The following is a 27,952-nucleotide window of genomic DNA, read 5'->3' on the forward strand; positions in this document are numbered from 1 at the left end:
CTCCTGGGTCAGACCATCGAGTGTTCCCGATGATCAGGGATGCCTCAACATACCCGGAAGCAATGACATACTCAAGGACCAGAAAAGGGAGAAAGTTGATGTCAGGCACATGTTGGCTACCCGCTGACAGCGACTGGGTGAATTGAGCAACAAGTTCCTCCGGGCCCTGCATGGCCTTGCACAAGCATTCAACTTCCAGTCGGTGTCAGCCGCCCAAAATATGGAGGACGTGATCCAGGATGCCTATGCCACAGGCGTCAGGTCAGACTACATGTGCCAGAGGCTACTCGAGAAGAGTAAGTTCGACTTAAGAGGGGCGATCAACCTCGTGAAAGCATTGGAGATCGCCCTCCTTAACAAAGAAGCACACTCGGAGAATGGTGCAGGGTCTGCATGTGGGCCATCATCTTAGGACTCGGGTTCACAGGCCAACAACCTGGTACCAAGTTCGATGAGCAAACCCATCACAGCCACAGTCTCACAGGAGCACCCGAAGTGCTACTTTTGCAGCCATAACCAAAGCATCCCCGAAAACGCTGCCAGGAAAAGGACAGGATGTGCTTGAAGTGCAGGGAGAAGGGCACTATGCAAATGTTACACCTGTTGTTTATTCGACAATGCCTTTGAAACAATTAGCTCTTTGTTGTACACCAAGCATATTGATATGACATAACTTTAGAGCTGACAAAGTCCTGTTGATAAGAAAAGGCAAAGAATTAGGCACCAAATGATAACAATTCTATAAACGAAAACAATCCTAATTAATACATACTCCTTTAGTAATTAAATTACAAGAGGAAATTACATTTTGTTGTGATGTACCTTGTGATTAGATAACCTCCAACTATTTTTCTGAAGATTTTTCTTGTCACGTGAATCATGTTGTTCCCATGCTCTGATTTCCTGATTAAAAAGTGTTTAATAAACTCCAAGATGCTCATATCTATATTTTTACTGAAGTGCTCTTTACATACACCAAAGGGCTAAACCTAGACAGCCTTAAGATTATTGCATCTGTTATTTAGCAAACTGAACCAACAATGATATAAGCTTCAATATATGGACTGAATTAATGTTTAATGAAAACCTAATTTGAAACCAAAAGTGGTCATGATCAAAAGCTTTCATAGGTAAAGGCAGCTGGGAGTTTACACTAGGGTGGCATGCTTGGTGTAGCAGTTAGCCAATGCTGTTCCAGTGCCAGAAACCAGGGTTCAAATCTAGTACTGTCTGTAAATAGCTTGCACGTTCTCCCCATGTCTGTGTGGGTTTCTTCCAGTTCTTCGGCTTCCTCTTTATCGTTCAAAACGTAGCAGGATTGTAGGTCAAATGGGTGTAATTGGGTGATATAGGCTTGTGGTACGAAAGGGCCTGTAACCATGCAGAATGTCTAAATTAAAATATTAAAAATAAAATTAAATTAGAAGAGGACTCATCAATTTCACTTTCATTGAGTGAAATCATCCTGCAATTAGTAAGAAGGCATTTTCCACTATTTTAAATGATGCCAGTGAGGGAATGTTGCCATCTGGCACATTCCAGGCTGCAGGAGTGTGTGCTGAGGAATGTACTGAGGCTTGTCTCAGCCAACACGAAGACTTTGCAGGGAAGGACCACAGTCCAGTATCCTTCCGCTACAGGGCATTGAGGGGCTGAGAAATGAGGGGAAAGTCCCTGAAAAAAAAAAACAGACGGAGGAGAAACCTCAAGGAGCCACAATGGTGGCAAAATTAGAGAAGGAACAGCAATGGGAACATATGTTATGACTCCAAGGATACGATTAGGCACTGGACTTGTTTTGCATATAATTTTAATTGAATATAAATATATTTTGGGGGGGGGAGTGGAAGGGGGGGGGGAATTGTCTCTACAACAGGAAGGTTCGTGGCTTTACTGTATATTTTAAATGGCCTGAAAAAAAAATGTAAATGATCTACAACACTTAAAATGCAGTCACACCACTGGCAGGGTAAAATTCTCGACACTAGTAGTTCCAGTACTTCCTGGTATGCAGAAGCACTTGCTTAATGCACTAAAACTTCAAGTGACATCTGAGTGCTGTCAAATGTTATTTTATCCAGATGATACACTTGAAAAAGGTAGTACCCTTTTTGTTGGCCAATATAGTCTAAATTTTAAAAATGGAAACTTGTGCATCATTCTCTTCTGCTTATTTGAAGCTGTCAAACTGTTCATGGTATTACAAATAAACTTAATTGAATATGACAAATCAAATATGACAACTGTTGTGTTGTGGAATTCAGTTAAGAGAAGCGAACCATCATCTGAACTGAACTGTCAGGAAAAAAAAGTAATGTGGGTATCTGTAGGGAATGGACATCTGGTGTTTAGGAATGCGCTGATTTACATTAGCATGTCCTATTGCCGATGTAAAGCAGACCTGCAAGTTCCTGGGAGGCACACATTACACTGAGTCCTTATCCCCTCTGGCCACCCATTTTATGGCATTATGCATCAGGTTGGATTTTAGTCATACTATAATATCAAATTTAAATTATTTTTAAATCATGGATTTAAAAATGCTGATTAAATGACACAAATTCATGGTTTGAGACTTAGGTGTTTTCACACCGCAGGCGAGTGGTGACCCTACCTGGACCCGGGTGAAATTCCTGGGAAGACAGAATCTCCTGGGCCTTTCACACTGCAGTCCAAATACCCTGAAACTTGCTCTCCCCAGCAATTTGGGGGGACGGGGTTCCCACCCCAACAATGACATAGTGAGTGATGAATTACGCACTCACAGGAATTCCTACTGGAAGTTGGATTGCACAGTAATGGCCGATGAGACTGACTTAATGAGAGTTGCCCTGCAACTCTGTTTTGCAATAATGAGGCAGGGAAGCATCATTTTGAATGGTGGCTTGCAAACGCTGGAGAAACAAAAACTTTTTTTTTCGCGGAGAAAATGGGGAAATGGCTGCAACCAGTGATACAGTACGCAAGCGCTGATGTCATGATGCTTCCCCTGCTTAACCATTTGTCGATTCACACCATAGGGAGAGGGTGGCCAGGGGAAATTACCTGGGTCTGTGGAAATTTCCCAGAAATCCCCATTTTACACGGTGGGGTGAAAAGGCCTATTGAGAACCTGCTGATTTAAAATTTCAGTACGAAGTATGATCAGTTTTGTCCTTTGATAAAGTCGTTTGACTCACTTTGTTGAAGTGCACTTATATTTTGCTCCTGAATCAACATCGTGCGAGTAAATGTGAGGCCTCATTTCCCATCAGGTACTCCATATGTAAGGAGAATTCGTCAGCAAATAGTGACCCAACAGTTTGCAAGTAAATGCTTCCGAAGTCCCAGTTCCTTTGCTAATTGTGAAGACTTTTCTCACAGCCTCTTCATTAATTCTACTCATTATTCCACCAACTTAAATCCTCCCTCATTTATTTCTCCCCACAAGTCAATGAACCAAAATAAAGTCTAATTTTCCTTTTCCCTGAAATATTTAAATTCTCAGTTACCTGTTTGGTCAGTGGCTATAACTGGATATAATAATTCAGTATGCTTGTTAAAGTTAGCAGTATTAATTATTTTCTTAAATGTGAAATAAGAAACTGCTTTGTAGAATCTGACTTTATTTACCTTTGCAACTGATATCCAACAATATGGAAAATGTCCAATATTTTGAAAACAGTTACATTTCTTGTGTGGATCCAAATTAAGATATTGGAGATGGTTATCAACACACTTCCATCAATTTCTGCATTGAAAAAAGCCCTTGGCTGGACAACCAGATGACTCCACTGGAAGAATAATGATATGGAGGAGTTACTGAATTTGACAGCTTGTCACAACTGGATTAATTTCAGATGTAGCCATAAACCTGAGTTGTTTATGCAAGTGTGACGTTTTATTTCTATATATGTTAGTCTTTTTGTTCACTATTAAATTTAGTTATTCTTTCAGATTGTCGCCAACGTTGATGTTAGTAGAACCTATCAGTTCTAACAAAAATATTTAAAGCTAAAATGGATTTTTAAAAAACTCTTCATAACTTTTTCCAATTGTTTGATCATTCTTTCAACCCCAGATGAGAATGTCAAAACATGATTGAAAGATTGCCAATATGATTTTGGATATTTTGCAAAGCCCAATTTATCCTTGGTCTTGGCCAAGAAGATGCCCATAAATACTGCGCAGTAGCAAATTGAGATGAAATGTCCAAAATGTTTTTGCAGTGGGTCTTCTTCCCTTCCTCTCCTGCTGCATGCTAACTCCTCAGTGCACTGCTGCATTACACAAGGATCAAGCTCTTTGTCGTCAGGTTTTTCCACAGTGAAAAGTGTCACTTCAAACCTTTAATCTGATTTCATCACAATTCATATGTGTAATTTTCCACTGAGGATTCCAGGTAGCAAACAAAGGTAAGAAACAAAAAAAAAGCTTTTCCATTAACCAAAGTCACCATATGAATTGCTCAACCTGCAACCTCTCTTAATCTAGGTCCACAAGCACCATTTTAAAATTACAACCTTGTTATTTTTGTTTAGACTATTCGATGTCTTCATTTTGTTACATCCATAAGTATGTGCAGAAAGTCAATTTAGACCAGTGGTTCTCAATCTCTTTCTTTCCATTCACATACCACTTTAAGTAATCCCTATGCCATCAGTGCTCTGTGGTTAGTAAAGGATTGCTTAAGGTGGTATGTGAGTGGGAAGGCAAGGTTGAGAATCACTACTAGAGACCCCATTGTTACTGAAATCTTTTGGTTGAGACCCTATTATTACTGAAATATTTTGCTTGAGAAAAATTGTCATTGGCCCATTTCCTTTGGAGTTATGAAACCGTGCACGTAACGAGTCAATTAGGCATGATTAAAACAGTGGTTTTCAAACTTTTTCTTTCCACCCACATACCACCTTAAGCAATCCCTTACTAATTACAGAGCATCTATAGCATAAGGAATGCTTAAAGTGATATGTGAGTGGAAAGAAAAAAGGTTGAGTACCACTGATTTAGACAAATTCAATCAAATGAATAATAGGGCATGAAACCTTGTCTGCCAAAATGACTGAGTAACCATTAATGAGGAAGTATAAGCTACTTTAAACTAACAATCTTCACAAATCGGCATCTCCTCCTATTTACTGTAACAAGGATTTGTGAAGCTTTTGCAATAAGTTCCAAAAATCAATGCCCCTATGACATATCACTCAACTTTGAGCATTCAATATCTTAATGCTTCTGAGAACCCACATCGTTCCAAGCTGGAGAGGACAGCTTTCACAATGAGGTGCACATCTTGCAAGCTGTTCAACTGCAATATTGGCATCTCCCAGTGATAATATAAAGTACATGGTAAATTGCCCAGGTGTATATACCTATTTACCAAAAGACCTGCCTAATTACTGCCGATCAGAATTTTCTCATCAGTAGCATTTAACACTTATACTTAAAGAATATTCTCACCAGAGCTCACTTTAACTTTCACCAAAAAAGATCAGCTCCCAAACTTTGGGATGGCACTGTGAAGCCACTGGTTACATCACTGTCTCACAGTAACAGAGACCTGGATTAACTCCTGATCTGGGTTGCTGCTTGAAGTTTGCATGTTCTCCCTGCGACCACATGGGAGGCAAACAAAGAAAAATGGAGTTCCTTTGGAAAGGTGAGCAGCTACTGTTGATGTCAGGGTAATGTATGATCACATTCAAGAAGCCCTGGAAAAAGTCAATGGGAATTGAGTGGAAAACTTTGCACTACCATGGATCAGATATTGAAAAAACAGCATTGGTTATGGTCAAATGCCAAACATCTTGGGCCCTGGATATCACAAAGTGTGGCCCTTGGTTCAAATAAGGAGTGGAATGGCATCCTGATCACAGGATGAGAGCATCACCAATACACAAAATGCTCAGTGCCATCAAAAGCAAAGCAGCTATCTTGTTTACTGCATTTAGCATTCATTCTTTCGTTAAAGACTGTGCCCAGCATGGGCAACACCTTGCACGTGTCACTGACAAGATCTGCTGAATATTTATTATCTATGAGCAGTTATTATCTATCCATGGAATATTAATTATTTGTCATTTTTAGAATTTATTGTCTCTTTTAATTCAATTATAATATTGTAGTTGTTTTGCAGTTATTTTTACAAGGTATCAGTTTGGCTGCAGCAAGCAAGAATTTCGGTGCACATGCACATTCTACAATGTATACGATAATAGCCAATTATCATTAATCAACCAGTGAGACATTTGCTGCAGCGCCACCTAGGACACAACTTCCTTCACATAGATCAAAATGAGCCAATAAATAAGAATACCAAGCCTCACAATTTCCACTCTATCTCTGCTGCCATTGGAAAAATATTCCAGTCATTGGGCTACCTTCACAAAAGGAGGGCAGTATTTCAAGAAGGCAAGTCAGTGTCATTTCTTCAGGTCAAATAGGATTGATCCATTAACCCTGATCTTGCCAACAACACCAACATCCTTAACTTGAATAAATTGAGAAACAGAAGCAAACCGTGTGAATTTGATGGAGTGACCGACTCACTGATACCTGCTTGTGGTATTCCAGATAATAGTCTAAGAGAGCAAAATCTAGACCTGGGAAAAAAACCATAGCACTCTGTAGGGCTATAGAAACTGTAAAATCGCAGGCAAAAGAGCTGTTCAATGAAACTAGCTGCAATATGGATGCAGTAATCAAGAACAGACATAAACAGTTCAACAAAAAGCGTGCCAAAGTGGAAAGAGAGGCGTGACCAGTGAACAAAAATGAAAGGGATAATCGAAAGCCATGTTGTCAATGCGGTACACAACACCTACCAAAAAAGTGTCCAGCATATGGTAAAACATGCTATATGTGCAAAAAAGCAACCATTATGCCCATTGATGTAGGAACCAAGTGCAACAAAGCAAGGTTCATGCAGTAGATAAAAGAGAAATAGAAGAATTCTATGCAGATGTTGTGACTGAAAACAAGAAAGAAAATAGAGACTGAATGTTGAGATTAAAAGTGAATGACATATACATTTCAGTTAAATTAGATACTGAAGCACAAATTAATGTAATATCAAAGACTGATTTTAAGAGGATTAGCCCCAGACGAAAGATGTATGGAACAAAAGTGAAGGCGACATGATATTCAGGTACTGATATGCCAGTGCAAGGAGAATGCATGATTCAAGGACAAAGAGCACATGCTAACATTCATTGTGGTACTAAAAGATGTATAGGCCACACTAGGTTTAAGAGTCTGTGAGAAACTGAACCTGGTAAAAAGAGTGGCAAAAGAGAGACAGTCTATGATGAACTTATGAAGGAGTACAATACCTATTTCAGGGTCTAGGCTGCCTTCCAGGAGAACACACGATCAGAGTGGATAAACATGTGCCACCAATAATACACCCATGCAGAAAAGTTCCATTTATGTTTCCAAAGCAACTAAAGGCAGAGTTGGACAGGATGGAAGCCTGATTGTGATTCAGAAGATAGATGAGCCAACGGAGTGGATGAATTCACTTGACTTGTTGTGGATAAAAAGAATGGAAAGCTTAGAATTTACCTGGATCCAAGAGATCTAAACAGAGCAATAAAGAGAGAACACTTTAAGCTTCCGAAGCGTGAATAAATCATGTCGTAGTTTGCAAATGCTAAGTTTTTCAGCAAGTTAAAATTGAATGAAGCAAGTTTAAGACTGTGCACGTTCAATAGTCCATTTGGCAGATACAGATTCCTAAGGTTACCATTCGGAAATACCTCAGTTCCTGAAGTGTATCACAAAACTATCCATATGGTCTATGAGCACCTGGACGGAGTTAATACCTCAATGGAGGACATCATTGTATGGGGAACTATGAGAATGGAGCATGATGAGTCAATAAGGAAAGTGCTGAAAGCAACAAGGAAAGCAAACCTGAAGCTGAATAGAGAGAAATGCCAGCTCAGGATGACATAACTAACATTTGTAGGAGATATTACTGGCAGTGAGGGCATCAGACCAGATCCCAGAAAGGTGTCCGCCACTGGGAACATACCAAGGCCACAATGCAAAAAGGACGTACAGAAGTTTAATGGGATGGTAAACTATATGGGTAAATTCATATCCAACCTCTCAGAAAAGATGGCTCCATTAAGAAGACCAACAGAAAAGAACATTGAATGGGAGTGGAACCATGAGCGTGAAAAATTATGGAGCGAACTAAAGAAACAGAGAAACCAGTTCTGAGTTTTACAACCCAGTGAGACCCATCAAGATATCATCAGACACATTACATAGTGGGCTCAGTGCAGTTCTTCTGCAAAAATATGATGACTGGCAACCCGTTGCCTATGCATCACGCTCAATGAGATATGGAGATGCGATACACTCAAATTGAAAAGGAGCTGCTCAGGATCTCATATGCATGTGAAATATTTCATCAGTTGTGTTAGGACAAGCAATCAGTATAGAGACTGACCGTAAGCCCTTGATTGCATTGTTCCAAAAGCCATTAAATGAATGTCTACTTAGAATACAAAGAATGATGGTTAGGCTGCAACCCTATACACTGAATGTAGTGTACACTCCGGGTAAGCTAATGTACACAGCAGACACATTGTCTAGAGCTGCAAACACTAAAATGGATGAAGAAATGAATGCCTTCGTGGACATGATCACAAATGCACTGCCCTTATCAGATGCAAAAATGGAGCTCATAAAGTCAGAGACAAACAAAGATGAAACACTGAGACAATGGAGAGAAAAAACCCATCTTGGATGGAAGCTCAACATGAAGTAGGACTGCTCTACATTATCTACAAAGGAAGTAAAATCCTTATCCCAAAGAGTCTGAGAAAAGAGATGCTAAAAAGGATCCATGGAGGACATCTCGTAATCAAAAAGCATAAGAAAAGAGCATGAGAGGTGACGTACTGACCAAGAATCAACAATGATGAGCAAGTGTCAAACTGTACAATATGCCGGAAATATCAAGCAGGCAATCCTGCAGAACCACTAAAGCCACACCCAGCACCATAAAGACCTTACCAGAAGGTAGGCACTGACCTATTCGAATGTCAAGGGAAGGACTATCTTGTAGTCACAGACTATTACTCCCTGTATCCAGAGGTGTGTCAACTGAACACTACCACTGCAGATACTGTAATAACAGGTATGAAAGCCATATTCTCCAGACATGGCATGGCAAGCGAGGTCTTCACAGACAATGGAACCCAGTTTTGCAATTTAAAGATCCGACAGTTTGCCAAAGAGTGGGACTTGTACACACCACGTCAAATCCTCATTTTCCACAGTCCAATGGTCTAGTGGAAAAATCAGTACAGATAGTGAAAAGACTGATGTACAAGGCAAAAGACAGTGGAACAGACTTCTACCAGAGCATGCTAGTATATTGCACGACACCAGCACAACTCCTTATGGGGCGTAGGCTAAGATCAAATATACCCATTCAGGAGAACTTCCTAAAAATAAAAGAGGGGGAGAAGGTGAGGAAATTCAAAGAACAACAGAAAGAAAAGCAAAAGTTTTACTTTGACGGAGGAACAAAAAACCTACCGGACCTCTACACTGGTGACCAGGTAAGGCTAAAGACTCAGAAGGGAATTGACCTTAGTGAAGTCCAACCAAGATCATACACCATTCAGACAGATGAAGGTGCTGTTCTGCAAAGAAATCGTCGAGACCTTCAAATGGGACCAGCCACAGTAGACGGACAGACGGATACTGTTGAACAATCTGAATGCATATCTGAGAAGACATCGTCTGAGGCAACAACTCAGATTCAAGGACAATCAACCAGGAGATCGACAAGACACATGAATACTCCTAAGAGACTAATTGAGCAAATTTAAAGACTCCTGTTATAGAATGAAGTAGTGCTATCTTATTCGCTCTTCAAGTTTTAGTGTATGTAAAAACACAAGTTTAAAAAATGTTAAAAGTGTTGATAATAATGAAAATGTAAGTTCTTGGTGTTAAAGTTAAAATTGCAGAGTTATACAAAGAAAACATGTTAGTTAAAAGTAAACTACTTTTCTTTTACGAAAGGGAGATGTAATGATAATGATTGTGGTTGCAATGCAACTAGCAATGCCTTTAGGATTATAGCTACCGTTCATTATACTTGGCTACCAGCAGGGGCTGACATAGAGCAGGAGATTGCAGTATGTTAGATCTGTAATGGAGGCTTGCAGCCTCACGGCATGCCTCATGGTGCTGTGTACATCAACTTTAAAATAAAGAAACTTTTCCTTCATCCATGTGTTGTCTAAGAACATATGCATATGAATACAAGATGAAACACCCACCATTACACTTTAATAGCTCAGAGATGGAGAGGTAGTGAGTTCCAAGTTCCTCAGATTCCACTTAAGTAGTGACCTATGCTGGATATACATCTACTCGTTTGTCAGGAAGCCGCGACCACGACTGCTCTCCCTGAGAAGACTAAGGTGGACAAGGCGACCAGTCACTATCCTTTCAACTTTCTACAGCTTTATTGAGAGCATCCTGGTTGGCTGCATCACAGTGTGACATGGTTACTGTTGAGCATTGGATTGGAGGTCAATCCACAGGACCACAAGGGCAGCAGAGAGGATCATTTGGATTTCCCTCCTCCTCCTCACTGATGAGATCTACCAGGATCATTGTCTGAAGAGGGCTCTCAAAATTGTTAAGGACCCCTACTACCCCAGCATTTTCTGTCAGGAGAGAGATCCAGAAGTATCAGTCAGAATCACCAGACTGAGGAACAGCTTCTTCCCACAGGCAGTGAGGCTGCTGAACGATATAAACTGCTTATACAAACCCGCTGAGCCTCTACTATTTATTTAATAATATTTAGTTTTATATATGTACTGTAGCAGCCTTGGGCTGACACAGGATATGGCTGTCGAACGCGGCAACATCGCGAGAGCTGAAACACCTGTTTCCGTTGGCCGCTAGCAGAGCAGTGAAACTGGTCAATCACCGCCAGTGGATCGCAGGGGTCCCAGGCATCTGGGGTAAACAATCGGCGGCCTACCCACTGAAGCCACGCCCCAGTTGTGATGCAGCCGAGCTTCCACTGAATAAACTCGGTGTCGAATACACTCTACTGATGTGTGTGTCTTTCTTCTCCTTCAGATTCGAGCTACAGCCTTAGGGCTATAACCTAACTGTGGGCATAGCGACCTCGCTGCAGTACTGTATTTAAAAATCACAATGTAAACATGTGTTTGCATGTTTTTATAGAGGACCAAAGAATGCTATTTTGTCCAGTTGTATTTTATACAATTAGAGGATAATAATAAACTTTAACTTGAAAAATCACTGGGCTATGGGACACAAAGAGCTTGATTCCCTTGGGAAATAAGGTATCTGCAGGACTTTTCTCACGAGAAAACTACTTGTGCACCCCCTTCATTTCTGCACTTAGTCAACTTCAGAAGTTGCCTGACTTTTTGTTGGATATTTAAGTCATTGCTTAATTGCACCTTGGACTAAATGCCCATATTGCTAACAAAGTCAGCCTGAATAATCAGCCTATACAGCAAGATTCAGAACATGAGCATTGGCTTACAATTCTGACAGATGGGTTTTGATGCAATCTCCTGCTCTGGTACATTCAGACATACATTTATCTGAGCAAAAAGTAAAGACAATATTCAGGAGATGAAAGACTCGTGTCAGTCCATGACCAGGAACAAGGTGCTTCAGATCACATGCAACTTTTCTTGCTTGAGATGCCAGGATAGATACTGGTAAAAATCTGCATATTGCTTGATTGCAGTGTAATCAGTCGGGTATTTTCACATCAAAACATTCATTGAAATGGCATGAGTTTAATACTGTGGGTAAACTTCTCTTAAACCACACTGGAATTCAGCAACCAATTCAGACACCACAGGTAAATTTAGCCAGAATAACAGCAATTCTACTATTTCAGTTATATGGGAAGATTATACAAATATGAAGACAAGGACTGCCTAAAGAAATCTCTTGGTGCCTGCCACATTTAACCAAGAACATTAAAGTTTCATTTGTTAAAAATCTTCAAGATATCAAGGATGGCTGCAGACTTTTGTGTTTCATTCCAAAGATTGGAGTATCTCTGATTAAGATTAAGGGACAACATGGTTGGCTTAGTGGTGAGCGCAATGCCTTTACAGTGCCAGCATGATGCTGAAACAAGCCATGAAAGACCACAACAATGAAGACGCTGTTTACATCCGGTACCACACGGATGGCAGTCTCTTCAATCTGAGGCGCCTGCAAGCTCACACCAAGACACAAGAGAAACTTGTCCGTGAACTACTCTTTGCAGACGATGCCGCTTTAGTTGCCCATTCAGAGCTTGACGTCCTGTTTTGCAGAAACTGCCAAAATGTTTGGCCTGGAAGTCAGCCTGAAGAAAACTGAGGTCCTCCATCAGCCAGCTCCCCACCATGAATACAAGCCCCCCCACATCTCCATCGGGCACACAAAACTCAAAACGGTCAACTAGTTTACCTAACTCGGCTGCACCATTTCATCGGATGCAAGGATTGACAATGAGATAGACTCGCCAAAGCAAATAGCGCCTTTGGAAGACTACACAAAAGAGTGTGGAAAAACAACCAACTGGGAAACCTCACAAAGATTAGCATATACAGAGCCGTTGTCATACCCACACTCCTGTTCGGCTCCGAATCATGGGTCCTCTACCGGCATCACCTACGGCTCCTAGAACGCTTCCACCAGCATTGTCTCCGCTCCATCCTCAACATTCATTGGAGCGACTTCAACTCCAACATCGAAATACTCGAGATGGCAGAGGCCGACAGCATCGAATCCACGCTGCTGAAGATCAAACTGCGCTGTGTAGGTCACGTCTCCAGAATGAAGGACCATCGCCTTCCCAAGATCGTGTTCTATGGCGAGCTCTCCACTGGCCACCGAGACAGAGGTGCACCAAAGAAGAAGTACAAGGACTGTCTAAAGAAATCTCTTGGTGCCTGCCACATTGACCACCGCCAGTGGGCTGATATCGCCTCAAATCGCGCATCTTGGCGCCTCACAGTTCGGCGGGCAGCAACCTCCTTTGAAGAAGACCGCAGAGCCCACCTCACTGACAAAAGACAAAGGAGGAAAAACCCAACACCCAACCCCAACCAACCAATTTTCCCCTGCAACCACTGCAACCGTGTCTGCCTGTCCCGCATCGGACTTGTCAGCCACAAACGAGTCTGCAGCTGACGTGGACATTACCCCTCCATAAATCTTCGTCCGCGAAGCCAAGCCAAAGAAGAAGAAAGATCTGGACTGGGCCGGGGTTTGAGTCCCACTGTCCATAAGGTTTATACATTCTCCCCATGTCTATGCGGATTTTCTCCAGGGTCTCCCATCGTTCAATACGTAATGGGGGAGTAGGTTAATGGGGTGTAAATTGGGCAGCACGGACTCATGGGCTGAAATGGCCTGTTACTGTGCTGTATGTCTAAATTTCTTTTAAAAATTAAAAATTCTTAGCTCATCCTTTCAGGAATATAGTTATAACACACTTTTGCATACAAAGGGATGCAGAAGTAGGAATACTCTTCCATCATTTGTATTAATGAAAATGCAACAATGAAGACAAAAAAAATTAAAATAATTTTCTGCCAAGATATCTTCAACCTGACATGTTCACCATTTCTTTGCAAAAAAAAACTTGAGTATTTCCAGCAATTCGGTTATTGTTTTATAATTGACGTTAAATCTGATACTAATTGTAAATCCAAAATTCATCCAGCTTTAAAATGAACAACATTAACAGCCTTCTTGTATATTTCCTTATGAGAATGGCAAAAAGAAAGGATTATGGTATTATTTGATAGGTCTGAGGTGATATCACTAAATGTAATAGGTTCAGAGACTCAATAAACGACTCTTATTGTCACATTTCTATTTTCAATTCAATATGTCAATTTCACCATGGGCAAACTTGGCCAACTATCCTTGCTTCTTCCGCCCTACACCAGGGCTATCATTTTGCAGAGCTAGACCTCAAGATTCATCACAGAAATCACAGCACAGATGGTGCCTCTTTGTGCCTGTGCCAATTCCATCTCTTCAGCTGTAGCTGTCCAATCCCATTCCATATCCCCATAGAGCGCACTAGTTATATTATGTGCACAGTGTTGATATATACCACACAAGACACCTCACTTCATATATAATGTCCTTTTAAAAATGCTAATTGACAAAGGATTGTTCCAATATGTGTTGCCACTATGCATATTTAAAAAAAAAGTTTACAAGGACCTAATGCATGGAGACTTATCTAAAACTTCCCACTGTCATTGTAAACACATGTTGGAAACTTCAGCTATTCTACTTATGAAATATTGCAATAACATATTTGAATTGACTACTTTATTTGTGCTCAGAAATGCTATACAAGCTCAGTAAATGCTGTCCTTTAACAGGTAGAGAACCAGAATCCAAATCCAATGCAGAATTATGGGCAAAAGGTGCTCTCAAAGACCAGCAAGAAAAAAATAAAATCAGGCAAATTTCAACCCAGTCTTTCATGAGTACAAGATCACCAACACAAGGACGAGACAGTGTAACTAAGCAGTAAGTGTTCAATTATAATTCGGTAAAAATATTGTCCAAACCACCAATTTAAAACCTTGACAAAAATGAGCAAGCACAAATATTTAGAACCCTGAAGGTCATTCATTGCATGGATTGGTTAGAAAATACCTATTTCTGGATGCAGCACCATTTATTTAACGGAGTAAAGATCAAAGATACCACAATGTTTTTCTACTCCGGCGCACTTTCACCATTTATCCCTGACCCGAGGACATTTACACATTTATCTGCTCTAAATGAAACTCCTGTGCAACTTACTCCTCAATCCCTAAAGGCTACTGAAACTCCAGAGTTTATCTATCCATACATCTTCATTACACAAGCTAACCCAAGGCTCTCTTCAACAAACCATCACGAACAGCTTTCATCTTCTCCAACAAAAAAAAGTTAAATAAAAAATAAAACAGGCATTCCTTTTTGATGAAACAACGATGTTTTAAAATATTTATTTTGATTTTATCTAAAATCGTATTCAACTTCTGGAAGTATTTACATTTGGTAATGCTTCAATTCATTCAAATTGAACAAGGAGAGGCCTTTTAAAATGAGTGCCCTAACTGCTGAGCAATCTGCACCCTTGATTCAGATGTGACAAATTGATTTTACTCCTGGAATACTCCAACAAAATGGTAGTCAGGTAAACAAAAACACATATTGACATGTACCACATTTACATGCATGACACAAGTCAATTTCAAACTGGAGTCAACTTTATTTTGATGCACATCAAATTAACTTAACAGCATTTACGAGCTGCCACTTTGCCTGCATTCACAGAAATAATGCTTGCAGTTGACTCAAACAGTTCACATGCATCAGAGAAGACAATTTGAAAGAAAAGAAACACACATCAGCAATGAACACGTTATCTTTGTGGATTAAATTTGACGCACGATTCATTTATATTGAGGAAAGCTGGATTTAATTTAACCCGACAAGATTTCAACCTTATTACATGTTTGCAATGCAATGAGTTACAATTTTCTAAATTAAAAATGCAAAAAATGTCTGCAATGTAATAGGTACATTCTTTAATCACTTGCCAGAATCATAGATATCTGGAGCGAATGATTGGTGAAGGCAGTCTCCACTGCGAAATGCATCCATCAAGAAGAACATTTTATGAAACTAAGCAACAATGAGATTTTACTGTCAAGCTTTACATGACTACACCAGAGTTTTTAAAGACTGAGATGGACACGTCAACTATTTTTGACAAAAAGAACTAAAGTCAACTTGTAGCTTCTGTCACATCTAGTGAGATTTGAAATGGCAAAGACAATGTGTAAATAAATATTTTACAAACATAAGCAATACCTCTTAAACACTGATCTGAAAAGCTTAACACAGACGCATGTAAGATTGTTTAAAAGGGTGCTTGTGTGTGCGAGTGTGAGAGTCGAAAGGAATAGTATGCTTTATGGATAACTGCCTCGTCTTTCAATCAGTTGTCTAATAAATATAATTTGCCTAGATCATATATTTTTTCAAATGTCTACAGATTCAGAACTTTTTAAATGTCACTTTATCTACTTCTCCAGTACGACATCGGATTGAAGTTACTGATAGAATTTTATGTTTAAACCACTCTCAGAAGAGTTTAATAGGAACAATTTATGATTTGATCTTGAAAATACATCCAGTAATAGCTGATAAAATTAAGAATGAATGGGAAAGAGAACTTCAGATACCCTTCTCTTGGAGGCATGCGAGAAAATTCTCCAATTAGTTAACACTTCTTCAATGTGTGCTCGACACTCTTTGATACAGTTTAAGGTGGTCCATAGGGCCCATATGTCCAAGGATAAGATAGCTAATTTTTACTGCCATATAAACCCTTTCTGTGACAGATGTCATTCTGAGGTGGCTTCCCTGACGACTAAATATTGGTCTTGCCCTTCCTTGAAAAATTATATTAGAAAGATATTTTTGATATTATTTCAGTAGTTTTGCTTATTGATCTACAATCTCATCTTATTACTGCACCTTTTCGACTACCAGTTTTGGACTCTGGCCACTTATCTCTTTCAACTTGTTTTATGATTGTATTTGTTACTTTGATAGCCAGGAGATCCATTCTACTCAAATGGAAAGATCCTAAACCACCTACGTTTGAATGGTTTTCCCAAACTATAATATGTTTAAACTTAGAAAGAAATCAGAAGTGGTATTATTGACCCTTCCATTAAATTTGAAGAAACATGGAGACCATTTATTCATCATTTTCGTATGATGCAAATTGATCCTTTCCAAATCCTCTTAACTTTTATTTGAGTGTATAGGAGCGGAGATAACGACAAAATAATTGTTTAACCAATGTAATAAGGTAGTCGAACTTTTGATTCCAATTTTGGTTTTGTTTTTTAATTAGGGGGATATTTTTCTAATAAAATTTGATCTTTTCATGCTTGGCTTTTCTTCCTCCAACATTCTTCCTCTTTATACTCGATGGCGACCATCTCTGCCCATCCCATTTTGCTGCAGGTCTGAATCTCCCCCCCCCCCCCCCAGATCGGGCCGGCGGAGGCCAGTCATTCCCACAGCCTGCCCCCGGTCGGGGGTAGTGCAGTTCAGTCAGGGTCTGGAGGCGTAGATCCTCTGACCCTGCGCCAGTGGTTGCCATGCCACTGGCCGCACCAACATGCTCGCGATCGCATTCACGGATGGAGCGCTCGTCCCTGCGCTCCCCAACCTCCTCGGGTGCGCGTCCGATGTCGCAATCGCACCTCCTCACTCTGAAACAGGACTCACCACACCGGCGCCATCTTACGTTCCTGAACTATCCTTGTCTTACAATTCAAACAATTACTTACAAAGATCTGCCATGTGCAAGATTCATTTTTGAGGTTCCCTTTCCTAAAGGGAAGCAAAGTATCACGAGCAGAGAGATTTTATTACTTTACTACTAGAGAAATAATGTAAATGAAGCAAACCATGTAAAAATCTGAAAGCAAATCTGCTGACATTCGGAGACCTGAGTTTGAAAACAATGTTTTATTTCCATCTCATGATAATGATCAACTCTTTGGATAAATAGCACCTTTAATCGATTTCTTATATTTAGTTCAACTTTACCATACAAATGCCAGCCACTCCCCATATTAACTTGCAATATCTCCTGAGGTTCAAAGATCCAAAACATTTTAAGAGCAACTGAATGCACTAAAACAGTGGTCCTCAATCTTTTTCTTTCCACTCATATACCACTTAAAGTATTCCCTATGCCATAGGTGCTCTGTGATTAGTAAAGGATTGCTTAAGGTGGGATGTGAGAGGGAAGGGAAGGTTGAGAATCACTGCTCTAGACCTAAATATTACAGAAATATTTTGCTTGAGAAAAAATGGTCACTTATCCACTTGCTTTGGAGTTATGAAACCGTGCACACAATGAGTCAATGAGGTACGATTAAAGCAATGGTTTTCAAACTTTTTTCTTTCCACTCACATATCACCTTAAGTAATCCCTTACTAATCACAGAGCACCTATGGCATAGGGATTACAGTACTTAAAGTGGTATGCAAGTGGAAAGAAAAAGTTTGAAAATCACTGCACTAAAGCTATCACATTTTATGTTTGAGTAGAAAATGTGACGTTTTACGTTGTGCAAAAAATGGTCAGCCCCTTTATCCTTCCAAATCTTTCTTCTTCTTTCTTTCTTCTTCTTCTTTGGCTTGGCTTCGCGGACGAAGATTTATGGAGGGGTAATGTCCACGTCAGCTGCAGGCTCGTTGGTGGCTGACAAGTCCGATGCGGGACAGGCAGACACGGTTGCAGCGGTTGCAAGGGAAAATTGGTTGGTTGGGGTTGGGTGTTGGGTTTTTCCTCCTTTGTCTTTTGTCAGTGAGGTGGGCTCTGCGGTCTTCTTCAAAGGAGGTTGCTGCCCGCCAAACTGTGAGGTGTCAAGATGCACGGTTTGAGGCGATATCAGCCCACTGGCGGTGGTCAATGTGGCAGGCACCAAGAGATTTCTTTAGGCAGTCCTTGTACCTCTTCTTGGTGCACCTCTGTCTCGGTGGCCAGTGGAGAGCTCGCCATATAACATGATCTTGGGAAGGCGATGGTCCTCCATTCTGGAGACGTGACCTACCCAGCGCAGTTGGATCTTCAGCAGCGTGGATTCGATGCTGTCGGCCTCTGCCATCTCGAGTATTTCGATGTTGGTGATGAAGTCGCTCCAATGAATGTTGAGGATGGAGCGGAGACAACGCTTTTGGAAGCGTTCTAGGAGCTGTAGGTGATGCCGGTAGAGGACCCATGATTCGGAGCCGAACAGGAGTGTGGGTATGACAATGGGTCTGTATACGCTAATCTTTGTGAGGTTTTTCAGTTGGTTGTTTTTCCAGACTCTTTTGTGTAGTCTTCCAAAGGCGCTATTTGCCTTGGCGAGTCTGTTGTCTATCTCGTTGTCGATCCTTGCATCCGATGAAATGGTGCAGCCAAGATAGGTAAACTGGTTGACCGTTTTGAGTTCAGTGTGCCTGATGGAGATGTGGGGGGACTGGTAGTCATGGTGGGGAGCTGGCTGATGGAGGACCTCAGTTTTCTTCAGGCTGACTTCCAGGCCAAACATTTTGGCAGTTTCCGCAAAACAAGATGTCAAGCACTGAAGAGCTGGCTCTGAATGGGCAACTATATACATACCAAATATACATAGGTAAAAACACTGATGTAAAAAGTGAATTTAAACAAACCTTAACAAACAAACAAAAAATCACTTGCACTTCCATTGTAACTTTCATGGCCTTGAGATGCCTAAAATACTTTATAACCATGAAAGTTACAATGGAAAAGAGAGGAAGGTTTCATGTTCTTTCTGAAAGAGGGCGCCTTGTGCAGCGCAGCAAGTCTTTTAAAACTCCTGAGAGAGTAAGACCTGTGGAGGAAGACCAGCAACATTCTGCCACGAGACCATCAGGGATCACATCATTTACTGGAAGATGCCTTTCTTTAGAAAGTCTTTTCACATAAAGGAATGCTACTGGACTGCAAATTATAAATGCAGAGTTTGATGTAATTCTCACTGGATGCAAATTGACTGTATAAAACATATTTAAGCTTAGTTTTGAGTTGTTGCTGCAAAAGGTTAAAAAGTTTGGGAGACAGGGTCATGTCATTAATCAAAACAGGATCCCTTTTGAGTTGAATCACATACTGACAGTTTCTTCCTCTATTATCTAGTTTGGACCAGAAAACGTAGAATCCTGCAACATGTTGTCAGAGAAGGTGTGAAGGCAAATAGATGTGCAACATTTGGACAAGTGCTGGGATAGAAAAGCATGGAGCGATATCAGCCAAATATGAGCAAATAGAATGAAGATAAATAGGCATCGTGGTCGGGATAGTCAAGGTGGGCCGATGGGGTCGTTTCTGCACTCTACTATTCCATAGTTCTTTGTGAAATAAAGTCTCAAGAACTATTTTATTATACAATTCCTCTCATTACTACATGCTACAACAAAAGCAAAGAGTATTTAAAATTTCAGAAAAGAATTTCCACAGTAGGAGAGTAAATTCAGATTCAGATTCCTGCCATTTTCATGCCCTTTGTCTGTCCTCAACCTTATCAGAAGCTGCTGACTGACTTCTGGGTCAAGCCTTTCTTGCCCGCAGAGTGTTTTTGTTATCATGAAAGCTGCCGGAAGGGGAACATTTTTAATTTTTATCTGGAAAGTAGAGCTATTTTTCTGTGATTGTTCAATATATGATCTGGGCCATAAACATGTTTCTATGTAAAATTTATCCTGTGGATTTAAACATGGTAAACCTACATCAACCCAAACTCCCTGCTGTTAGTTAATGCATGAGTACTGAGCACATCTGGAAAGGCAGTGTAGACTGCAGCCGCCAGACTCCCCTAAGCTTGTTCCCATGACATGCTTTCTTAAGCATGCATGCTCAGCTTAATTCAGAAGAGACAGCCCCTGCCAGTTTGACTATAGTAAAATGAACATTTCAAGACGTATTGTGTTGCAGCATTTATTACCTTGCTCACTAATAGTAAAACATTCCCCTCCATAGTTATGGATAATCAGACTACCTGAGGTATTACCTGCCTTTTTTTCAGTACTATTTTAGAAAACACAATAAACTTGAGACAAGCGACGGAGCAAGAGATTATTTTTTTCCTCCAGTGATGGGATTAGCTAAAATTTCAATTCTTACTTATAACCTTCAGTAGAAAATTGACTGCATGTACTGCCTGAGTCAAGTGGGACTGCATAACATCAACTTGATTATATCAAATTAACTCAAACATAATTGCACTGCTTGACTAGCCATGGAACTTGTCAGCTATAAACCTGTCAAAAATCCATCAACTTCACAGTTAAATAGAAGCACAAAGCTTGAGTTCCAGAACTTGACATTTTTGGATCTCCGCCTGGTAAAAATGCTTTAGAATATTTTTTGCTGTTTCTGTTCTCCATTTTCTCTTACCCAAGGTATGCAGACCACACAAGGAAAGTAAATATTATTCTGAACAACAAAATTGTGAAATGTGCATTCAAACCTCATGAAAAGGCACTGAGATCAAGATCAATAATTATTAGAATAAAGGTCAGAAAAGCAAAAGATGAAGGCTATCAAATTAGATAATTTTGGAGAATTACATGACAGGAGAATTCAGTTTACAGCAAAATTGATCTAATTGTACTTTCTACAGGTTGTTGGTGAAGGCATTGAAGAACAATTTGTGGTTCCCAAGTTCTTGCGCAGAATTATGGAGTATTTTAACACAATTAACTTTAATGTGCTTTGAGGAAATTATTTAAACCTGGGAGTGAAAACTGATTGGCATGTAACATGTCAAATCACTGTGGAACATCTATAATCAATAAAAAGAAAGTACTGACCAGTCTTACCAAATCTCTGTGGTATGTTAGAGGGTGCTGTAAATTCTTGAGCTTTAAATTTTCCACATTGCTGTTTTCCTAATCACATGGGAAGAACCACAGCTAAACCCTATTCTTTAGAAGCTAAAGACCGAGGTAAGTCCACTGCAAGACCAGACCCACTATTTAAAAAACTCACAGCAAACACAAGATCAAATGTGTCATACTAAATGAAAGAGTATGAGGTATCCTACAGAAGAGCTGGTGGCTTAGATTTTAAAAGCCTCCCAGTTAAACTCAGTTGTGATTATGTTTATCACTAAATATTATGTACAAATACTGCAGAGTCAATTTTCAACCCTGGCAAAAAATAGCATTTTCATCCCAGAAAATTGTCCATCAACCAAAGGATGGGCAATTTGGGAAGCTTCGGACCCACAGCCCAATTCTTCTGACATTCAATGAAACAGATGGGCCAGTGGAGCAAGATTTCCTGACGGGCATTCACTTGTGAGTGTGGTCCTTGGCCAGGTGCATGATTAGGGAATTAATCCTAATGGGATGGGGAAAAAAAGCTGTTATTTTGTCTGTGGAAAATTCATCAGATGTGAAGTACATGTCATTTTAACTCTTTCGTAGACAAAAGAAAGCTTCTTTTATGATCTGGTCCGCAGCATTTCGATAGTTTATATTACAGGTATGACGATGAAAGGCATCAAAGAGGTAGCCAAATGCTACCAAAAGTATGCATTTCACTGAGGGTTTTTAACCAGAAAATGAATAGAGACAGAAAGATTCTGGAACTTTGTGGGTTGTGGACATTCCCAAAAGCATAGAGTGGAGGAGTAGGAATGGGATAATTGGGCAAGATACAAGAGAAATGGAGACTTCCAACCAGGTAAAGTTATAAAGCTGAAAGAAATTAGTCAGTGTGGGATGAGTTTGTGGAGAAATTCAGTACAGCCAGCCCACTGATGACACAAGTTCTATTTATCCATATGCCATTGAATAATTATCCACAATTAATGAAATACATACAGTATCCAATTATTAATGAATACCATGAAACACAGTAGTGCAAAATTATGACTAGCTTGTAAAATGTTTTCAAATGTATGTGACAATTTGTGTAAAGTTGAATTTTCTTAAGTCGGTCATTTATGACCGAAGGATTCCCTGTGCAAGGATTCAAATCAGTTGGCCACTGTAGTATGGACTGGTGAACATGGATGAATGTGCAGCACTTGGAGGAAGCAAATTAAAACCAAAAAAAAATGCTCGAAACACTCAACAGGTCAGTCAGCAACTGTGGAAAAAGAATCACAGTTAGCATTTTCAGTCGAAGGCACATCCGAGGAAGCAAACTATGGATTAAGGTAGATCATAAAAGACCTGCTTGGTATAATTTGGAAGATTTAAGTTTCAAGGTGTCAAAGATATGCACATTAGTATTGGCAACAGATTAATTAGTTAATAGTGGAGGTGGTGAGAAAAACACAAAAAAGAAAGAGGTGGAGTTGGAAATAAGCTATGTTGTTTCGAAACTCAGCTCTGATTCACAAAGCCTTCAAGATTGAGTAGCCTCAAGCAAAGGAGCAGGAATCCAAGAATAATGTCTCCAGTCTTCCCAATGATAATCACACGTGCAGTTCAACCGCACAAAGGAAGTTGGAGTCAGAGAAGAAAAGGAAAAATAAACAAGATCACAAGATTATAGATACTGAAGTAAGCCAATCGGTTCATCGAGTTTGCTGTACCATTATATCATGAGCTGAATCATCATCCCACTCACCACACCACTCACTGGCCCTCTTTCCATAACCCTTAATGCCATGATTAATCAAATACCAGTCAATCTCTGCTTTAAATACTCCCAATGAACTCTCACTAACACTGCCTGAGGCCACAAGTTCCACAGACTAGATAAATAATTTTCTCAACATCTCTTTTTTAAATTGATGCCCATTTATCCTGAAGTTGTGCCCTCTTGTCCAAGACTCTCCTACCATCCTTGGGGAACAACCTTGCCACATCTTCTCTGTCCAGGCCTTTCAGCATTTGAAATGTCTTTATGAGGTACCCCCTCATCCTTCTGTACTCCAAAAGTAGTCCAAGAACTGACAAACGTTTCTCAAATGCTAACCATTTAATTCCTGGTATCATTATTGTAAATCTTCTCTGAGCCCTTTCCAATGTCAGCACATCCATTCTCAAATAAGGCACCCAGAACTGTACACAGTACTCCAAATGAGGTCTGACCAGTGCTCTGTGGCGTCTCAACATTTCATCCCTGCTCTTACATGCTATTCCTCAGAAATGAATGCCAGCATTGCATTTGCCTTCTTCACCACCGATTCAACCTGGAGGTTAACCTTTAGAGTATCCTGTATGAGGACTCCCGAATTCCTTTGCAACTCTGAAATTCTGAATTTTCTCTTCAGCTAAAGAATAGTCGGCCCATCTATTTTTTCGACCAAGGTGTATCTCCATACACTTTTCAACATTGCATTTCATCTACCACCTCTCGCCCATTCTCCTCATCTATCCGTGTTTCTCTGCAGTCTTTCTGTCATCACCTGTCCTACCACTTATTTTGGTATCATCTGCAAATTTTCCCACAAAGCCATCAATTCCAAATCCAAATCATTTATATATGTTTTTTTTTTAAAAAGCAGCACCAAATCAACCCCTGCAGAAAACTATTCATAACCGGTAGCCAACCAGAATAGGATCCCTTTATTTCCAATCTTGGTTTTCTGCCAATCAGCTAACCAATGCTCTACCCATGCTAGAATCCTTCCTGTAATTCCAAGGACTCTCATCTTGTTAAAAGCCGCCTCATGTGTGGCACCTGGTCAAAGGCTCTTTGAAAGTCCAAATACACAACATCCACTGCATCTCCCCTGTCCATCCTACATGTGATCTCTTAAAAAAAAATTGTCAGGCATGATTTTCCTTTAAGGAAAGCATGATGATTTGGGCTTATCTTGCCATGCGCCTCCAAGTATTCAGTAACCTCAGCCTTGACAATCGACTCCAACAGCTTCCTAACCAACGACGTCAGCCTAATAGGTCTAAAATTTCCTTTTTACTGCCACCCTCCCTCCCTTCTTAAACAGTGGAGTGACATTCACGATCTTCCATTTCACTGGTTCCATGCCAGAATCCATTATTTCTGAAAGATCATTACGCAAATATAAATGCCATAAAGTTAGCCGCTTTTTTCCCTCTTCCCTTTGGATAGTGTCAACAAAGATTAAAAATTTGTTCTATTGGGGACTCCAGAAATTATTTTGTAAGTACACGATGTGAAGCCAAGTCCAGCAATAACCCTTGAAGGGTTAGGCCAATCTAAATCTTTTCATTAGCTTCAAAAATAAGCAATCACCAAACTCAACAAATTTCTCCAACTCGTACAACAACTACTAAAGGATATCAGTCGAGATATTCCGATTCAAATTCAATCAGATTCAAAATAATTAAGACAAATGAATCAGGGAGTAAAGGATCCTTTCAGAGAATATGTTGACGTTAGTTGAATAGAGACTCCATTAACAGTCAATAGTAGTGATATTGATCCTCAACTTACAACCTTGCAAGTTATGTCTACCCACACTTACAACTAAAATTAAAAAAAACCTGTACATATGCTGAGATTCTTCATTTAAGATTCATTTATTGAAAATTGCTTTGAAAAATTGCTTTAATACCTCGTTAAGATATGCAAATCCAACTTACAACCAATCCAAGTTGTGAACAATCTTTTGGTCCCAATTACGGACCAAATTACTGAATAACTAAATATATACATGTTGGACTATATTGTACCTGGATACAGTTCTGTGCTTTTGAAATTCTTTTCATTAACTGAATACCACAATTAGTATGACCAACAATTGATGAATTTAAGGCAATAGACGATACAAGAGAAAAAGCTATAGTCAGGATGTCCTAAACATTGATGAAATCTGCAAATTAATGCAATAGCGGCAAAGTGATAAAGACAAATGAAAAGAATAAAAGTGACTCAGAAAAAATGCTTTCTTGCAAAAAAGAAACCCTTTTTCCACTGGCATCCCAGTGCAGTGTCCTGGGATAGGAAGCCATTTATGCTGTTTCCATTGGGTCACCTTTAACAGGGACACTGGGTGCTTTCCACTGAACTCAACTCATCCCCGGGGATTGGAGAGTCTACCTTCGAATTGAATGGATGGAAATTGTCCTTTTTCCACTGGTTTAACCAGCACGCTGGTAGGGGTAGAGCCCATCAATCCCTGGCCTGATTTGACATTGGCGTGCTAATTGTCTTCCTTTTCCACTGGTTCCTTAACCGGTTAACCGTTAATTCCTGGGACAAGGTGCCAGTGGAAATGTTCACAGTTAATTGTTGTATCCAGGAAACATCACATAACACATCCATTAAAAACTATTGCAAATCAGCAACTGAACATTGAAACTCTAAAGATGAACATTATTACTTTTGTAAAGACAGAGGTTGTCATATTTAAACTGTATTATTCACTGGTCACACTGTGCCAAATCTTTGGTCACAGACATAATGGAAATATTCAAGACAAGATAAAAGTACAAGCGTTATGAGGAAAGAATGGAAAGCCTGTAATTATCCAGCTGTGAAAGGGGATGAACTATGACTTTTTCCATACAGAAAATACAGGAATTTAGAACATGGGGCAGATCTGGAGCCGAAGGATGTGAAGAGGAGCATTATAATCAATGAACAAAGTTAGAATGGTCTTTGGGATTGGATACTTAAAGCTCTTGGAAAGCTTGTTACTTTTTCTGTGTTAAAGAGCTTGCATAGTCCGAACTGCAACTCTCATCTTCATTTACATTGTCAAGACAAAAGGTAAGATGGGGCATATGTGAAACAGATTGCCAGCGGCTACTTATAAATGGAAATATTGGTGTCCAGAAATTGAATTCCACCAGCGTTTGGTGAATGAAATTGTCAATGCTCGGAAGACAAATATGAGCAGCTGTCATTAAAAGGGACACTCACTATGGCTGGCATCAGTTCTTAAAGGTACGCCCTCTGTGGCAAACTGATAATAATAGCACACACCACAACAGTAGTGGAGATAAAAACTGTCAGACAGAGGGAAAAGAGCCCCAGGTTTACTGAACAAGAGCTGTATATTCTCATTGGTGCAGTAAATGTCAGGAAGGTGATCATGTGCGCAAGGTTGAGGGTGAGGCAGTGGGTGAACTTCTAAGGCTCACATAGAAGAGCTTAGCAGGACATGCCTGGAGTTGTCTTCTCCAGTTGAGATATCTCCATAGTGGAGCAACAGATAAATAAATCAAGTCCTCACAAAATATATTGTGGTGAGCTGCAGACCATCAAAAACAGATGTCAGAAGCTTTTTCAGTAAATGAATAAGGATTCACTCACGATGCATAATAATCAGTGCAGTTGAATTCTTAAAGTAGCAGGCAAAGGATTTCTGAGGGTCATTAGGATTCCAATATCGATTCAATAGAATCATAAGAGCTTTGAATACAGAAACAGCCTCTTTGGCTGAACTCATCCAAGCCTAACCAGGTTGTCTTCCTGAACTGGTCTGATTTGCCCAAATTTTGCCTATATCAATTGGAACATTTTCTATCCGTGTACCTCTAAATACCTTTTACAAGTAGTAATTGCACCCATTTCTACAGCTTCCTCTGGCTGTTTATTCCAAAGGCACATCACTATCTCTTCCATTGCCTGTGGGTCATTTTGAAATCTTTCTCTTTCTCCTTGCACTTTTACACTATAGCTTAGACACCCCTACTCTGGGGAAAAGAGAATGACAGTTCACTTGTCATAACAGAAAATAAGACAACCTTTCGAGTCAAAGCCCCCCCCCACTGGACAGACTGAACATCATCTGTACCCGGCCCAATGAGAAGAACATGCTGACGCCAAATAAAGATCCAAGTCCACCTGATGAACAGGCCCCCTACATAGCCATGGTCCATGCGAAGAGAGAACCCTATCCAAGATGAACCCACACAAGGCAGTGGAATCAGACAACATATCTGATCGGGTACTGAAGGACTACACAGACCAAAGACAGAGGTCTTTACAGACATCTTCAACACATCACTGCAGCAGTCAATCATCCCTGCAGTTTCACGACAACCACCATCGTCCCAGTATCGACGAGGGCGACAAGTAGAGACCTCAATTACTACCACCCCGTGACAATGACCTCCGCCATTATGAAATGCTTCGGCATTTGATAATGGAATACATCAAAGCCCACCTCTAGAGACATTGGACCTATTTCAATTTGCCTGCAGACAGAACTGTTCCACTGATGATCTATAGCCTTGTCCCTCCATTCTATCCTGACCCACCTGGAGAACGATCCTCATATGCTCGGTGTTTAATGCTATCATTTCCAGAGGCTGGTGTATAACCTGTCCTGACTGGGACTCATACCCTTGGATTCTAGAATTCCTGACAGAAAGATCACACAGTCCGTCCGGGCAACAGAATGTCGAGCATTATCACACTGAGTACTAGCACTCCTCA

At 40.2% G+C, this 27,952-nt stretch overlaps 1 protein-coding gene and 1 long non-coding RNA gene across 2 annotated transcripts in view; both read right to left on the bottom strand.

The window, feature by feature from the left end:
- LOC138735929 (teashirt homolog 2) overlaps positions 1–27,952 on the bottom strand; it is a 491,059-nt gene that overhangs the window by 447,541 nt on the left and 15,566 nt on the right. The window lies entirely within an intron of this gene.
- Positions 590–27,860, bottom strand: LOC138737481 (uncharacterized). Its single transcript, XR_011340955.1, has 2 exons — positions 27,775–27,860; positions 590–1,390 (listed from the first exon to the last, which is right to left on the bottom strand). It is a non-coding gene; the product is annotated as an uncharacterized lncRNA (long non-coding RNA).

The sequence above is a fragment of the Narcine bancroftii genome, chromosome 6, assembly GCF_036971445.1.
Source record: "Narcine bancroftii isolate sNarBan1 chromosome 6, sNarBan1.hap1, whole genome shotgun sequence".
NCBI classification, from domain to species: Eukaryota; Metazoa; Chordata; class Chondrichthyes; order Torpediniformes; family Narcinidae; genus Narcine; species Narcine bancroftii.